The sequence below is a fragment of the Pelophylax lessonae genome, assembly GCF_965119305.1.
Source record: "Pelophylax lessonae genome assembly, chromosome: 6".
Classification (NCBI taxonomy): domain Eukaryota; kingdom Metazoa; phylum Chordata; class Amphibia; order Anura; family Ranidae; genus Pelophylax; species Pelophylax lessonae.
This window is the reverse complement of record NC_138773.1, coordinates 66,266,496-66,283,043: the sequence shown is the minus strand read 5'-3', so window position 1 is coordinate 66,283,043 and position 16,548 is coordinate 66,266,496. Positions and strand designations below refer to the sequence as shown.

Here is a 16,548-nt window from a genome sequence, read left to right as displayed (position 1 = left end):
GGAGCCAATGGCTCCCAGTTTTGTCTCTCAGCCAATGAGGAGGCAGAGACCCAGCAGAGCAGCTCATCTTGTGCACAATGCTGGATCAGGCTCGGGGAAATATTGGGGTGGCTGTGGGGGGGGCTGGATACTGAAGTTTTTTTACTTTCAGGGAAAGAATAGAACCACTTTAAAGTGCAGGTATAGCCCAAACCATTTCTTAGGTATTATTAAGCACAGTTTGGATGTGTTAAAACTATGTCAGTTTATTTTTGCGCTGCCTGTGTGGAGAGACTTGCCTTGACACAACAGAAAATGAGAAGAAATCTCTACAAAGTGAGTGGAAAACCCTCCTAAACAGTTGTCATTGGAATCTGGTATCCTCACTGGAAGATTTAACCCCAATCCTGATAACTGTAAGATTTTGGATTTCCCATCACTTTTTGTCTTGATAATACAGACAAGTAAAAAAGTGACTGGAGACTTTCCATATTGCTATCTAAATAAAAAAAAAAAAAAAATATATATATATACTTTAAAGAGTAACCCTTAAGAATTTTTTTTTTTTACATTTTGGATAGAGTCGCTTTAAACGTGAGATTGCTGTAATAAGTGGTCACTGGAACAGGAAGACAGAAAAAAAACACAAAGGGGAAGACAGCTAAAATAGCTGATGAGTGTCTCACCCCCCCCCCCCATACCAGAATTTATCCAATATTGGTTATATTGCTGCCTATATGAGGATTGGACACTGGCAAACCACATAATATAGACCAGACCTAAATAAATCCTACCACAAAGCATGCTTTTGTGGTAAAGCAGCCCTGATAACATGACAATAAGCACAGAGGTGAGGGACCTCAGTGGACACCAAGAAAAGATGTTAGGGTTGAGTACAAATCTCACAATTTCTATCTCATCCACTGAGGCACACAGGAAGTCTTTAACCATTGAACTTGCAAAAGCAGTCCAACTGAGGGGTGGGCAACACAGCAAACAATCACTGACACCTACTTAAGGCTATCGCAACATGTTTATTAATACATACAGTATATAAAATTACAAACTCAAAAAAATTGTTCGAATGTTCCAGTGTCCACATATGGTATCCTCTTCTTCTAAATCCTCCTAACAGGGGAATCGCGCCCCCCCCCAAAAGCCCCTCTCTCTCCCCATGTTTTTGTCCCGTACCCCTGAGCTAATGCCGGTAAGTTATTGGGACCACATATTTGCCAATATTGTGCATAAGCCACAATGGGATGATCGAAAATGGGCTCCCAAAATAGCAACTGTATTGCTGTACTGCACTATAAGCCACTTTGGTTAGGGATACCTGTTACAAACTATTATTTGAGTCTGATAATTTATGAATGATGACCAATATAATACCAGTCCTCTTATGATTTATGGTGCATTTTTTGCGTGTGAGTAGAGCGCATGCATGTTTAAAGTGGTGATAAGATATTCCTAAGACTTCAAAGAGTCCCCCATGAAACACATATAAAGTTCAATCCCATCTCTCATGGATACAAGAGGAGCTCTATGTTACATTCTGGGTCCAACCTGCACTCATATTAGCCTAGAAAGCTCTCAAAACACCAGTCCTTAGAGACGGCCTCCTGTACGCTGTATAACCAACGAAGGTGGAGAAGATATGATCCTAGGCAATTTTTCTTAGTTTGTTACAAATCTTAGTAAAATAATTTTTTTTGCTCCACAGATGTGCACTGATGAAGCTTCACTGACGGGCACTGATAAGGCAACACTGATGAAGAGGCATAATATGCAGCACTAATGGGCACTGATAGGCGGCACAGATATGCAGCACTCGTGGGCTGCCTTTATGGGCACTGATAGGAGGCACTGACAGGCATCACTGACGGGCACTGAAATGTAGCACTAATTGGCATCACTGGTGCGCACTGGCAGGCATTGCTGATGGGACTGCACCAATAAACCAATGCACTGATTATCAGCGCAGACCACCCCACCCCCTTTAAGGAGAGCAGCTCTGCTCTACTCACGCGCTGTCAGTGTAAGTAGAGGAATGCTGATAACCGGCACTTCTTATTTACACTTATCAGCTGTGATTGGACACAACTGATCACATGGTAAAAAGCCTACATCATAGGCTCTTTACTGTGATCAGAAATGCGGTGTGTTGGACACACTGAACCACCGATCATCGCACTGCACGCCCCCAAGTGCGTGCACAAGTGGTTTGATGTAAAGGACGTCAAATGTTGTTCAAACTGAATAATGAAACCCCCACCTGGCCGTCATTTTTCTCTAGGCCAGACGGGAAACTGGTGAACCTGACAATGTTGCTGTCTTCTGTGCCTCCTGTGCTCATTTATCCAGACTTATGTCTCACTAATACAGGAAGTGTGTTACTGGCCAGATCACCAGGTGCAATATAATACAATACATTTTCAGTTTTGAGTTCATTTTTTGTTTACAAACTATTTTGAGGATATATAAGTGGTACAAGAGAGAAATACATAATCTCGTTACAAATTATGGTATATCATAACATATATATCAATGGATAGAACTGGTATTTGTGCATAAGATATAAACCCGTATAAGGAGTATAATTATATGGTTTATACAATTATCTTACCTAGAATATCATTCCATAATCAGGTACAAAGGGACAGTTCTATGGGATCAGATAACCTTAATACGTCTATTGTTCTCTAAATTACAATGTTGATGGATAGGAATAAAAACTCTTAGTCTTTTAAACCAGGAATCCCATTTGTTATTATAGAATTGTGTTGAGTTGTAAATAGTGTGAAATTTTTTTTTCCATGAGGTTAATAGAATGTATTCTTGATTTTAGTTGGGTAGATGGGAATGAAGAAGATTTCCAATGAATAGCAATCAGCCATTGCATGGCAACACATTGTATGTAGGAGTCTTTTCTGAGGTATGGGTACGGTTTTGGGTTTAATACCGCTTTAGGCTGTCATTTTCTATGCCAATTCTACAACTACTATAGAATTGGCTTCCATGGGCAACCCTAAAAGTTTTAGTTTATTCTACTTTTACTTAAAAAAAAAAAAAACAGTGGCAACCCTCAAGCCTTTAGCTGCCCTGCAATGCTGCCTTAACTTATTTCTCTACAAACTCAATAAAATCGCAAGGAAATTTGTATTATTTAGATATCATCTTATGAGATGGGAAAACTATCACCAGTCCCTCAGGACAAACTCATTTCAGAAAATGACGAGCTCCCTCAGCAGGCCTCTGTCGCAAACAAGAAATTAAATCTTATTTGGACATTCCATATCGGGTGAAAAATCAGCCAGGGCCATTGTCAGTGGTGGCATGCGGCTATGTGGTTGAAGCCGCAGAATAAAAATAGTGATCGCACCTCCATTGTTCTGCTACCTGGTATCTCTCCTAATGGAGACAATGAGCCCATCTCACGCAGGTGAGAAGCGTCATCTAATCACAGCTTGCAGAGAAGCTAATTAGCATATTTATAAGGTTCTGTCACAAGCGCCTAGCGAGCGACAAGCTTTTTAATAAGGCTTTTCTTTATGTTTGCTCAATTAAAAAAAAGACGTATAAAAGCACTGCCTTTCCACTTTCCCAGCTGCCGCGCTTAGCTTCGGCTAGCAGGTTAGCTGCTCCTCGCCTCCCATAACAGCACAAGCTGCGCCGATGAATGCGTTTCCCTGCTTTGTTTTCCCACATTAAAGGACTCCTTTTCTAGCAAAAGCCTGGCACGGCGCTACACTTTGTTCCTCGTTTACAATCACACAGAGTACGGTTCTTAAAGGGGAGCTGAAGCTTTTACCGTGTCATTTCCAGACAATGTAGAAGTGGTAAATTATTTTGTAACAGACCTCTTGTCAAAAAAAAAAAAAACTGCAAGGAGATACAAGATGAATGGAAAAAAACGTTATCGCAATCTGCAGCTCTCTAAGCCAACACCTAAAGTAGAATTCTAGGCAAAACATTTTTTTTTCATTTGGGATCGAGTAAGGGAGGGTTGTAACCCCTGTAATGTTTAATTTTTGCCTTCTTTGTCCCATTGGGGAGATTTACTTCCTGTCCCATAGCCGAAACAGTAAGAAAAAGAAAATCCCTGCAAATTAAGTGTCCCCATTGGAAGATTTTCTGGGGACAACACACTTACGGGTCTGGGCTGCGCATCCACGCTGCTGCCGACCCGCTCTTATTATACACAGCGGGAGCTGATCTGTGGGTACCACAGACTCAATGTCCGCCAGCACCTACCGATCATCCAGCACAGAGGCAGAACGGTGATCTGCCTATGTAAACAAGGCAGATCAACGTTCTGTCAGTAAGGAAGTGCAAAGCAGGGACATGGCTCAATGCCTTCCCCTAGTAAAAGCACTTCACACACAGTTCACAAACACACAAGCTAGGCACACAGTTAACCCTTTGATCACCGATATTTAACCCCTTCACAGTCAGTGTCATTAGTACAGTGACAGTGCCTATTTTTTTAGCACCGATCACTGTACTCTGTCTCTGGTTCCTAAAAAGTGTAAGTTAGTGTCCGACTGTAGGGCACAATATCACAATCCCGATAGAAGTCGCTGAGCGCCGCCATTACTAGTAAAAAACAATTAAATAAATAAAAATGTCCCATAGTTTTTTAGGCGCTACAATTTTTGTGCAAACCAATCAATATACGCTTATTGGTTTTTTTTTTTTTTTTAACAAAAAAAAAAGTAGCAGAATAAATACTGGCCGAAATTTATGAAGAAATTACATTTAAATATTTTTATTGGTATGGTTTTATAGCAGAAAGTAAAGAAAAAATGGATTTTTGTAAAATCTTACCGTAAAATCCTTTTCTCTTAGCTCATTGACAGACGTAGTCCTCGGTGATACACCACCTTCGGGTTATGTTGCCTCCACAGGAGCAGGACTAGACAGGAAATTAAAAAGCTCTGGCCACACCCTAGGGGCAGTCCCAGAGGGTATATCCTCTCTCTCTCTGCCTCAGCAAATCAGTTATGTGAAAAAGCAGTCTTTAGAGATTTTAACCCAACTCAAAAAACAGAGGGGCGGGGACTACGTCTGTCAATGAGCTAAGAGAAAAGGATTTTACGGTAAGATTTTACAAAAATCCATTTTTCTCTAGCGCTCATTGACAGACGTAGTCCTCGGTGATACACCACCTTCGGGACGTCCCAGAGCAGTATCACAACTGAGGGGTGGGAAAATGAAATCAAATCCCAATCTAGAAGGCCCAACCGGTGCCAACTAGAAGTTTACAATGCTCATCCTTAATGATGAGACTCAACAAAAAAGAGAAAAATTTTCTTTTTTTTTTTTTAAAAACAGAAAAAAACCCTTGAGGTAGACCACCGGTCTCCTCTAATTGCGGCCTGCAAAACCTTGCGGCCAAATGAGGCATCCGCCGATGCCGTCACATCAATTTTATAGAATTTTGTAAAGGTATGTACCGACGACCAGGTGGCCGCCTTACATACCTGGACCACTGACGCCTGATGGCGAAAGGCCCAGGAAGTACTGAGCGCTCGAGTGGAGTGCGCCCTAACAGGGAACGGAGGACTCTGACCCTGAATAGAATAAGCCTGTACCACCGTTTGTCTAATCCATTTGGCAATGGTCGCGGCAGATGCAGGCAAACCCTTTCTGGGGCCATCCGTGATCACAAAAAGTGAATCCGTCTTACGGAAAGATTCCGTAGCTTTCAGGTATACCCTGATTGCCCGAACCACATCTAAGGAATGCAACGCATGTTCCCGATGCTTGGGCTGAGGACACAAGGAAGGTAGTACAATATCTTCATTCAGATGAAAATCTGAAACCACCTTAGGAAGAAAAGATGGCTTAGGATGAAGTACTACCTTATCCCTATGAATCACTAGGTATGGGGACTGGCATGATAATGCAGCCAGTTCTGACACCCTGCGAGCAGAAGTAATAGCCACCAAGAAGGCCACCTTCTGGGATAAAGTAAGCAAGGGAATCTCCCTGATGTTTTCAAAGGGAGGTTTCTGTAGAACCGACAAAACCAAATTAAGATCCCAGGGCGGTAAGGGCGCGCGGACTGGAGGAGCCAGGTGCCGCACCCCCTGGATGAAATTCCGCACCAAGGACTTGGTAGCTAAAGGTTTCTGAAAGAAAATTGCTAATGCTGAAACTTGACCCTTGATGGTGCTCAAGGCTAGCTTCTGCTCAACCCCTTGTTGCAAAAAGGCCAATATTCGAGTCACCGAATAGGTACGTGGAGGAAATCCTAAAGATTCGCACCACGCAATATAAGTCTTCCATGTGTGATAATAGACTTTGCTGGAAGTCGCTTTCCTTGCTTTAATAAGGGTAGGAATGACTGAAGTAGACAAACCTCTGTCCTTCAGTACTTGGGTCTCAATGGCCAGGCCATTAAACCCAGCGACTGTAAAGCATGATGGTAAATTGGTCCTTGAGACCACAGACACTCCCTGAGACGAAGTTCCCACGGAACGTCTACGACTAACATGTCCAAGTCGGCCAGGCCGGCTTGAGGAGGCCAGCCTAGAATTTCTAGGACCACTGGCGCTGATAGAATCTGAACCAGGCGTCCCTAGAGGTATCTGGCCCCGACCATCCGAGAAAGTCTGGTCGTTTTCTGTTCCCACACATTTATCAGATACCTGATTGTTATCAGGAAAGGTGATCTTTTCTGGTTGAACCTCAGGGACCGAAGTCACCCGACTAGAGGCTACTTGGCCTATCTGGTCAACCAGATCCGATTCCTGTGAGGTATAGGGACTAATCTTAGGAAAAGGTAAAGGAAAAGATCTATTCAGGGAACGGTAACTACCGCTTCCTGTAGTACTTAAATGTTGGAAGGGAAGAATCGCACCGGTAGTAGTGATTGATGCTCGATCTAATGTCCTGAATACCGGTGAAAACGTCCCCCCACCCTGAAACCGGGTGGGGGCGCACCTTCAGGCTGTGTACTCCTTTGCTTCGGGTTTGGCTGGGTTGGTCCTTTGCTTGTCCGACCAGCCCTTCTTGAACCCTCCTGGAGGAGTCTTGCCTTTCCCGCTAGTACCAGCCGGGCGCCCTTTATGGGCGGTAAAGAAAGGTCCTCGCTTGTTGCGAGGTCCCTTAGCTTTAGCAGCCTGTGGCAAAAAAGTGCTCTTGCCCCCAGTGGCATCCTTAATGATTTCATCTAGGTTGGCCCCAAATAGACGATTCCCCTGAAAAGGGAGATTAGTCAAGGTCTTTTTGGAACCTAGGTCAGCTGACCAGCATTTTAACCACAGCACACGTCTGAGGATCACCGCTGACTTAGATGCATGCCCTAATAAGGGAGTAGTGTCCAAGGCTGCATCACAGATAAACCGTAGCCCTTGTATAATCTGTTCCATCAAATCAGATGTCTCCTGGGGAATATCTTTTCCCCTAAGATCTTGGCGTACCATTTTCGCCCATTCCGTAAGTGTCTGGGAAACTAGACCAATAACAATTACTGGTCTAAATGCTGACCCTATCAGAGAGAAGATGGTGCGGGACTCTGCTTCCATCTTTCGATCCACCGGATCCTTAAAGGACGAAGTGTCCTCCACTGGAATAACCGTGGCTTTATTCAGCCTGGAAATAGGTGGATCCACCACTGGTGGTACCGTCCATTTCTTAATGATGGATTCCTCAAACGGATAGCGTCTAGCAATACGCCTGGAAATAGTAAAGGTACGTTTAGAATGCTCCCATTCTCCTTTAATCTGATTACCGAAACATTTAGGTACAGGAAAAACCTTCACCGTTTTGATGGGCTTATTAGTACCAAAAGGAATCTCTGTTTCAGTTGCCTCTGCCGGTAAAACTTCAAGTTTTAAGGTTTCCTGCACTGCCACAACTAGTGCGTCCACCAATGCTTCTTCCTGAATTATAGCAGGAGAAGAAGCGTCCTCCTCACTGTCTGAGGGGGCTTTACCTGGGATAACAGCCCTTGCAGAGGAACCTGCAACTGCAGTGACCATCTCTGAATCTGAGTCAGAGGTGTCAGATGGTATAGGGGTAGGCGGGGGTCGCTTCCTTGACCCCCGTCCCTGACAGGCCGCCTCCACCCGAGCCACCATAGACTCCAAAATTGCTGTAAATGACTCTACACTCTGTGCACCGGCGGGTCCCGTGGCCCCCTCGAGGGAAACAGGTGGGGGAATATGTGTGGCAGGGTCCATGATAATTCCAGTCACTTCCTGGATAATATAATTCAAAAATAAAAAACTTTTTTTTTTTTTTTCACAGACCCCCAGCGCCACAAAAGCCCCTTAGTGTTACCTGCTAGGGATCCCTATTGATCGAGAGAGAGAGAGAGAGAGAGACCCCCAGGCTCACCACTTGATGCTCAGAGTTTAACTGCAACAGGTTACAGCGCTGTCTTGACAAACAGGAAGTCTTTTGGCTGGCTGCCCAGGAAGAAAGGAGGCGGCTCCGCCCCTCTGCACGCCTTCCGGCGCCTCCCCTAGCTCCACGAGGTGTTTGGATCACCTCAAACATGGCCGCCCCCATGCTGGAGACACGAGGCTACGCCAAAATGGCGGCTCGTGCGATCCAGCAAAAAAAATGGCGGCGGCCTGTACTGAATAGCGGTGTGCTGCAGGGCACACAACACTCTCTCTGCATGGGGATCTGGCGTGGTTGGCGGTACCGGCCCTGGCGGACCGCATGGCCATTCGGGAGGCCTGCTAATAGCTGGAGATCTGATTAGGAAGGCAGTCTACATGTCCGTGGCTTCTGACTGGTAGGTAGCTTATTCTTATCACCGTAAGATTCCCAGAATGCCACAGATTATAATCTTTTAACATGTATACAATTAGATTGTTAGCTCCCAAACCAAGCCTCCTGGCTTTTTTGCACATAAAATCACACTCAAAGTAGGAGGATCTGTGTCATTATAGGATAGAGAGGGACTCTATCTTACCATACAGAGAGGGGCCCGCGTTCACCACAAGACCCGTCAGGGGAAAAGGGGGAACATACTACTCACCATACCGGAACCAGGCTGGCACCAACTCCTGACAGTACCCCTCTCCACCGGGGCGGGAGGGCTGTCGACCGATACGGACGCCGTGACTCATGGTCTTTGGCGTTTCAGCGAGACGTTTAACTCGCGGGGTCAGTCCTTTAATGGGACTTTGTCGCGGCCGACCCAGCGCGGAGCTATGGCCTGCACGCGCTCGTAGGCTGAACTGGGGTGACCACCGGATCTCAACATCCAGCCCGTCGCCCAGTTCAGCTTTCTTGCTTGAAGATCTCACAGAAACACTGGAGAAAAAAAGCTGTCTAAAAAATCCTTTAAGAAAAAAATCTTGCCAGGACCTAAGATCCCAGCAAGGTATCTAGGTCCTTACTCCTAACTAGACAGAAAATAACTGATTTGCTGAGGCAGAGAGAGAGAGGATATACCCTCTGGGACTGCCCCTAGGGTGTGGCCAGAGCTTTTTAATTTCCTGTCTAGTCCTGCTCCTGTGGAGGCAACATAACCCGAAGGTGGTGTATCACCGAGGACTACGTCTGTCAATGAGCGCTAGAGAAATGGGATTTTTGACTTACCGTAAAATCCATTTCTCTGATTATTATCGACAGACACAGCTCCTGATGTTCTTAACCACTGGGTTATACTGCCCCCTACAGGAGTAGGACACTAGGCAGAAAAAAAGTCTGGCTACGCCTATGGGCAGTCCCAAGGGGTATACTCCCTCTCTCTGCTATAGGTACTCAGTTTTGTTATAAGCACTGTCAGAAGAATTCTAACTCCACAGAGTGGTGAGTGCTGTGTCCGTCAATGAACACCAGAGAAATGGATTTTACAGTAAGTCCAAAATCCCATTTTCGCTTTCCTTCATTGACTGACACAGCGCCTGATTCTTCTTAACCATTGGGACGTCCCAAAGCAGCGTTAAACATGAGGGGTGGGAACAGCGAAAAAGTAGTTCCCAAGGCTAACTATCCAACCAGGTAAACAGGAGCTCAAACAAAACAACTGGAGCTCGTCTGAAAACAACAATACACCCTCAAAGAGGACCAGATCCAGATCTAAACAGCAGCCTGCAAAACCTTACGGCAAAAGGAAGCATCTGCAGATGCCAACACATCTACTTTATAGAACTTTGTGAAAGTGTGCACCGACGACCAGGTGGCCGACTTGCAATCCTGCATCACTGACGCCTGATGACGGATGGCCCAGGAGGCACTGAGCAGAGTGCGCCTTGCAAGGAAAAGGAGGAACCCGACTCCTGATGGAACAGGCCTGAATCACCATCTGTCTGATCCATCTGGAAAAGGTCGCAGAGGAAGCGGACAACCCTTTCCGAGGCCCATCCGCGAGCACAAATAGCAAGTCTGACTTCCTAAAAAAACTCAGTAGCTGCTAGGTATATCCTAATTGCCTGGACCACATCCAAGATATGCAAAGCAATTTCCTTTGGATGTTTTGGCCTGGGACACAGGAAAGGCAACACAATGTCCTCATTTAAATGAAAATCAGAGACAACCTTTGGAAGGAACAAGGGACAGGGGCGGAGAACCACCTAGTAAGGTGAAATACAGGATAATGACACCAATTCCGACACCCTGCACGCAGAGGTGATAGCCACCAAAAAGGCCACCTTCTGGTACAGCGTAAGCAGGGGAATCTCCCGAAGATTCTCAAAAGGAGGCTTCTGGAGGACAGAGCACCAAATTGAGGTCCCAAGGGGGCAACGGAGACCGCACTAGAGGGGCCAAGTGCCTAACTCCCTGAGGAAAAGTACGCACCAGGGAGTGTGTGGCCAAGGGTCGTTAAAAGAAGACCGTTGAAGGAAAGTCAAGATCTGAGCCACCGAAAAGGAGCAAGGCTATACCCAAAGACTCACACCATGCAATGTACGTCTTCCACGTATGATGGTAGATCTCCCTTGCAGTAGATTTCCTAGCTTTTAACAGCATTGGAATCACTGACTCAGACAAACCTCTATCCATCAGCACCTGGCATTACACAGCCAAGCCGTCAAAGCCAGCGACTGTAAAGCAGGATGGAAGATTGGTCCTTGGGACAGCAGATCCGCCCTGAGAGGAAGCTTCCAAGGAATGTCGGCGACTAGCCTCACCAGATCCGCATACCAAGCCCGGCAAGGCCAGTCTGGGGCCACTAAGATGACTGTAATCCCTTCTGCCTCGGTCCTGCATAGAAGTCTTGGCAGAAGATTGAGAGGAGGGAAGGCATAAATCAGACGATACTGACCCCACGGGACCACCAGCGCGTTTGTGGCATCCGCCAGAGGTTCCTGTGACCGAGCCACAAACCTCTCCACCTTTCTGTTGACCTGAGACACCAACAGATCCACCTCGGGACTCCCCACAAGAGACAACTGATGAAACCCCTCCAGATGAAGGGACCACTCCCCTTGGTCAAACGCCTGCCAACTGAGGTAGTCCGCCTGCCAGTTTTCCACCCCGGGAAAGTGTACGGCGGAGAGGACCGGAACGAACAGTTCTGCCCACCTTAGAATGCCGGCTACCTCCGGAGCTGCCAGGGTACTTCTTGTGCCCCCCTGGTGATTGACATAAGCCACGGCCCTGGCATTGTCCAATTGAATGTGCACTGGACATCCCTGAAGATGATCCGTCCTATGTACCAGGCAAAGTCTGATCACTCGAAGTTCCTCTTCTGGTGTCCAGATCTCCTGAGCAGATTTTTTGCCGAGGCTGCCTCCCCAGCCAGACAGGCTGGCATCCGTGGTGACCACTGTCCAGTACAAGGGGAGGAAGGATTCCCCCAGCAAAAGTGCTGGAGAAAGAAGCCACCATATCGTTTGTCCAGAGACTGCGGATTCTTGTCCCATTTGCCCAGAATCTCCCTTTGCAGGGACCTCGTATGGAACTGTGCAAAAGAAACCGCCTCAAAGGTAGACACCATCAGACCCAGCACCCGCATGCAAGTCCAGAGGGATTACCATCTGCTGGACAGCAGGAGAAACTGCAGCCTGCAGTTTCTGGAGTTTGTCAAGAGGAAGGAGCATTCTACCTAAGTCAGAGTCCAGAGTCAGACCCAGATAGTCCAGCTTTGTGGACGGAACGAGAGAAGACTTCTGAAAATTCAGAATCCAGCCAAACTCCCTCAGAGTTCATATGGTGATCTCCAGGTTTTCCATCAGAGCAGTAGGAGACTCCACTCGCAGGAGGAGGTTGTCCAAGTAGCCTAGTACCGCAATCCCCCGTTGGCGTAACAATGCTAGCACCGGGGCTGACACTTTTGTGAAGACCCAAGGAGCAGAAAAGAGACCAAAGGGTAACACCTCAAACTGATTATTCTCCTCTCCCACAGCAAAGCAGAGGAAGCGCTGGTGACTGGCACATATTGGAATGTGAAGGTAAGCATCCTTGATGTCGAAGGAGGCAAGAAAATCCCCCTGATGCAGGGAAGCCACCACCGTGCAAACAGACTCTATTCTGAACTTCTGCACCCGCACAAAGCAGTTCAGCGCCTTGAGGTCCAGGACTGGACGCACCTTGCCTTCCTTCCTGGGAACTGTAAACAGGTTTTAGTAAAAACCTTAAAACTTTCCGATGTCAGAACCGGGACAATCACCCCTTGAAGTAACAGGTCTTGTACTGCCCCAAACAGACCCTGTAAGCAGTCCGGGACAGGCGCAAGTAGGAAGGAAAGAACCTTGCTGGGGGGTAAGGGCAAAACCCAATCTTGTAGCCAGACCATATGACTTTGTGGACCCACTTGTCTTGTACCAAGGAAGTCCACGGGTCCGAAAACCAGTGAAGACGTCCCCCCACCCCCCGATATGGGTGAGGGGGCACCTTTATGCTGAAGGAGCCTTGTCCGCAGGTCTGGAGAAGCCCGCTCGACTTGCCAGACCAAGTTTGCTTGGATCCATCAGAGGCGGCCCTGAAAGGCTTTTATCCCCTGTCAGTCACCCCTGAGGTACGAACAAACTTCTTATGAGCCGAGAAGGATGGCCCATGTCTATGACGAGGGTCCTTGCCCCTACTAGCCTGAGGAAGAAAGGTACTCTCCCCCCTGTGAGATCCTTATTGATGTCATCCAAACAGGCAAATCTGGCTACCATGCACAGCTGCACCAATCAGCTTCTAACTTCAGCTTGTTCAATTAAGCTTTGACAAAACCTGGAAGCTGGTTGGTTTCTATGCAGAGCTGCACCAGATTTTGCACTCTCCAGTTTTAGTAAATCAACCCCGAGTGCTCTTGAGACACATACACACCATAAAGGGATGTGCTCTGTTCAAATGTCATGTCTGAGGTTTCCAGAAAATTACTCAGAACCCCAAACATTATATATATATACATGTCAGGTTTCCGCTGCAATATCACAGTCCCGCTATAAGTGGTTGATTTACGCCATTACATAAAAACATCCCATAGTTTGTAGGCGCTATAACTTTTGCACAAATCAATCACTATAGGCTTATTGGGATTTCCAATGAGTAAGCTCCAGTGGGCCAGGTGAAATTAGTTGGGGGCGTGGCCTGGTGGGGGTCTAGGCTGAGACTGCCACTTAGGAAACTTCTGCTCTTATCTGTCATTGTCTGGAGCGTGGGCGAGCTCCATTCCAACCAGCGCTCACAGCGGCAGGCACAGGACTAATCTTCCTAGTATCCTGAGCGCTCACACACATTATTGCTTCTACTGACCGAGTTAGGAACTCTAAATTTTTCTGGCAGCATTTTAGAGCAGTTGCGTGGTTTGCCACATAAGATAACAACTTACTGACCATTTTCACCTGTTGCCTGGCACTACAATTTAGGGATGGCATGGTCCTGGAAATATTGTCCATCAAGCAAGTAAAATGTGAATGAATACAATAAAACTACATTAAAGTAACATTTTTAATAAATAATGTGTTTGCAAAAATGCGAGGATTTGTATATAAAGGTGCTAAATACCTTTTCTCTACAGAATGGGGAGCATACGGTTAAGAAAGGCAGGCTCAGAAAAATGCACACATATCTAGTCAAAGTCTTGAAAAATGGGTTGAAGGACATCCCTTTACTTGTGTTTTTTTTTTTTTTTTGGATCAACAATACCTTGAAAACACAACATGTGCTCTCAGCTATTTGTTGGCTTACAAAGGATTTGTGAGCCAAGCTGGAAACCGTTTAAATTCTTCACCTTGGCGGATTTCAAAGGATTGTGTTTCCGACCCCCTGTTGGTGTTCAGGGGTCAAGTGGGCAGAAGAGTCCAAAGAGTATTGATATTTATTTCCCGAGCCGCTCACCTTCTTTTCCCTCTTGCAGGACTGCTGCTGAGTAGAATGTATTTGAAACAGAAACAAGCAAAAAGTTCCTTTTTTTCTTTGCCGCAGCTGTCGGCTGACAAGGAGGAGAGGAGCTGGCAGAACAACAAGGGAAGATGAGGCGGCACAGTCCGCAGGACAAAAGGAGAGAGAAAGTGATAATGTGCCGGTAATTCACAGCTGCTTTGTTTGTGGGGATGCTGAATTTAACCAACTCTTAACCAAAATGGTGTCATGAAAAATGATAAATGCCTTTGGATTTGTAATCCCTTATAAAATAACACACACACACACACACACACACATATATATATTTATATTTGGTAAGTGCAGAATCCATTTTTAAAGTTTTTTTTTTTTATATAAGCAAGTCATTTTCCAGGCTATTAGAACATTTCTTACCGGAAGATCCTGCCAGTAACAGCACTTCCTGTTGCAGGCTGACAACGCTAACCCACTGCCTTGCAAACAGCAGCAGCGTTGTCTGTCTTTTTTGCAACTCCTGGCTTTTGGCCTCTTTATCAGGGCTACCATACAGTTGCCCTGGAAGAAGTAATTTATGATGAAATGCGTCGGGGGAACCCCCATGCTAATGTCACCGCGTAATTGAAAGTGAGAGTTCTTTTGTTTTGCTGGCTGGACTGTTTTTATACAATGCGCATTTATCTACAGTGGAAAACTTTTTATTAAAGCGGTTTTTTAAAAGTTTTTACACTATATTGAGGGTGTTTTGTTTCCTCTGAGCGAATATATACTGTAAGTCAGAGTGGCTATACAAGTGTAAACCCAGTAGCGTTCCTTTGGATCCCAGGTGCCTGGTGGTTGGATTGATTCAGATACTGTCGCTGTGGCTATCACACCACGGTGGTGGATGAAATTTACACAATCGAAGCGGATCACTTTACACTATATGAACTTTGTTGTTTGATATTTTGTTGCAGTTCACGAAGAGCATATTCTCATTGCACATTATTTTAGGATAAAAAATGCAGTACTAAACAAGTAACTGATTCAACAGATATATTTACGCTATGTTTTATACCACATGAATTTTATTGTTTTGCCAAGAGGATTTTCTGTATATTATTTTACGACATAAATTAAGCATATAATTAGCGCAACAGATATATTTATAATTCTATCAGACAGGCAGCCTAAGGGCTCGTTCACAGCGGTATATTGAATTAACGCACTGCAAAAAGTTTTAACATGTATTAGAGCAAATGTACAGCAATGTATATAGTTCTGTGTGGTATGCTGCATTTCCATTTAATGTAAAAGATCTGTGCATTGCATTATGAAAAATGTGGCAAGCAGCATTCTTGGGATTCATTGCAGTCCATTCGAGTACGTTCACATGGAAAGCGGGTTTGAAATCATGTGAGTTTAGTTGAACTCGCACAATTTCAAACCCGCATTTCATTGAGAGTTTGAGGTCACCAAAAGTATTGCAGGAACTACTTTTAGAAATCGGTGCGGCGCCGCAAAAATCATCATTGCACCGATATAGACGGTGCCGTTGCTGGTAATAGGCTGCGATTTGGCATGTCAAATCGCCCCAATGTGAATGGAGGCTTCAAAATGAATAGGCCTCCTAATGCAATAGTGTGCGTTTATAATTAAATAAATGCACTGGTGTGATTGAGCCCTAACAGCCAACTGAAGGAGAATGATAAGAAGGATCACAACAATGCTGATAGGTGTTAGGCTTTGTAAGCCTACAGAAGGTAGTGCTGTTACTGGCAAAAATCTTTTCCTTTTGAAATTTGCTTATGAAAACTGTAAATAGTGAGGGACTATCCATATGCTAAAAAAATTATTAGACGGTGGGTCTAAACTTTAAAACCTTACAATTACCTCTTAACAGCACATAAAGTGTTACTAAACCCACAACAGTAAAATCAGTGTGTATATGCAGTACAGCAGTGGTCCTCAACCCTGGCCTACAGGGCCCACTAACAGGCCAGATTTTAGGTATTACCTTGGGGAAATGCAGACTAGAATACTGCAATCACTTAGCAGCAAATGATATCACCTGGGATGTATTTCAGTTATCTTGCAAATCTGGCCTGTTAGTGGGCCCTGTAGGCCAGGGTTGAGGACCACTGCAGTACAGCATGCTTGTTCTACTCACTGTGGAACCTAAGGGATTAACCTCTGCATTGTGTAAAAAGGCGATTTGATCCTGTCTTCTCCAATCCTCCCCTTCTTCCACAATCCCCAATCCATCTCCTGATAGTACAGAGCCTTGGGGGCACTCTGCACATGCTAAGTTTGGTGTGTATTGCTAGAGAGATTTTTTTCGTTCTTGGG

At 45.4% G+C, this 16,548-nt stretch overlaps 1 protein-coding gene across 1 annotated transcript in view; it reads right to left on the bottom strand.

Moving 5' to 3' along the window:
* PRKCB (protein kinase C beta) overlaps positions 1 to 16,548 on the bottom strand; it is a 394,269-nt gene that overhangs the window by 49,383 nt on the left and 328,338 nt on the right. The gene's annotated exons all lie outside the window — the stretch shown is intronic.